The sequence below is a fragment of the Atheta coriaria genome, unplaced genomic scaffold, assembly GCF_025399875.1.
Source record: "Atheta coriaria isolate IRGN ID8LTWV9N9 unplaced genomic scaffold, Caltech_Dcor_3.1 scaffold5326_size1130, whole genome shotgun sequence".
Classification (NCBI taxonomy): domain Eukaryota; kingdom Metazoa; phylum Arthropoda; class Insecta; order Coleoptera; family Staphylinidae; genus Dalotia; species Dalotia coriaria.
The window spans coordinates 1-1,130 of NW_027050539.1; the positions used below are offsets into that span (position 1 = coordinate 1).

Genomic DNA, 1,130 nt, shown 5'->3' on the forward strand with positions numbered 1-1,130 from the left:
GATATTGTAATGCGTGTATTTGCATTAGGAATCATGAGATATGAAATAAGTATTCAATTTGAAAATTATAGGCGGATTTGCTTGGAACGATATTTATGTAAATTGAAAATTGTGTATGGGTAAAATAAAATAACTCAGTCAAGGCCATAGTAGTGTTATAAGTTTTTAAGTAGTGTAATAATTTTATTTTTTATTTTAATAGATGTATTAGTTGATTAAGAGGTCCCTACTCGTCCTGTTTAATTATTTTTTAACGAATATGTGCGTTGGTGGTGTAATGGTCAGCATAGTTGCCTTCCAAGCAGTTGATCCGGGTTCGATTCCCGGCCATCGCAATTGTTTTGAGAATTTTTGTTATTTAACAAAATTTGCTCCAAAAATTGCAATTTTAAGCATAAAAATTAACAAAATTGGTGAATTTTAGTGTGTAATGCAGTTTTTAGGTATAAAATGTTATAAAAATATGATTTTAATAACATTTGTTACGTTTTATTGAAAAAAAAAGTTGGAAAAAGGAAAAATTGATCATTTTGCAAAATTTACGTCAAAAAATATAATTGTAAGCGTGAAAACTAAGAAAAATTATAAACATTAATGTGTAATACCATTTTTACTAAGAAAAAATCGCAAACATATTATTTTAAGCAAATTTATAAAATTTTATTGGAAGAAATGTAAGGAAATCAAAAAGATGCTGCGATGGCCGGGAATCGAACCCGGATCAACTGCTTGGAAGGCAACTATGCTGACCATTACACCACCATCGCACCTGCTGCACAGGTAAAGTGAAAAACACGTAGTTGTAAATACGTATTACCTGTATTACCTGTATGTAAATAACATAGCCGATAACAGAACAGTTATCAAGTATTTGCTAAATTTTAAAAATAAGACTCACTGTTGTTGTATTATATTATGTTAGTACAAGTATATCTAATCTCAAACACATTGTATACACAGGTAGTATCAGGTAACACTCAGGTGTTGCACAATTATTTGTTATCAGGTAAACACACACAGGGGATATAGCTCAGTGGTAGAGCGTTCGCTTTGCATGTGAAAGGCCCCGGGTTCGATCCCCGGTATCTCCAAATATTTTGCTTTTTAATCACCAATTACCTTATATTTAA

General features: G+C 31.1%; 3 non-coding genes across 3 annotated transcripts; 2 read left to right on the top strand and 1 right to left on the bottom strand.

Moving 5' to 3' along the window:
• The first annotated feature begins 263 nt into the window (after positions 1-263).
• On the top strand, positions 264-335 carry TRNAG-UCC (transfer RNA glycine (anticodon UCC)). The gene has a single exon. It is a non-coding gene; the product is annotated as a tRNA-Gly (tRNA).
• A 360-nt stretch (positions 336-695) lies between these two features.
• On the bottom strand, positions 696-767 carry TRNAG-UCC (transfer RNA glycine (anticodon UCC)). The gene has a single exon. It is a non-coding gene; the product is annotated as a tRNA-Gly (tRNA).
• A 252-nt stretch (positions 768-1,019) lies between these two features.
• Positions 1,020-1,091, top strand: TRNAA-UGC (transfer RNA alanine (anticodon UGC)). The gene has a single exon. It is a non-coding gene; the product is annotated as a tRNA-Ala (tRNA).
• The last annotated feature ends 39 nt before the right edge of the window (positions 1,092-1,130 follow it).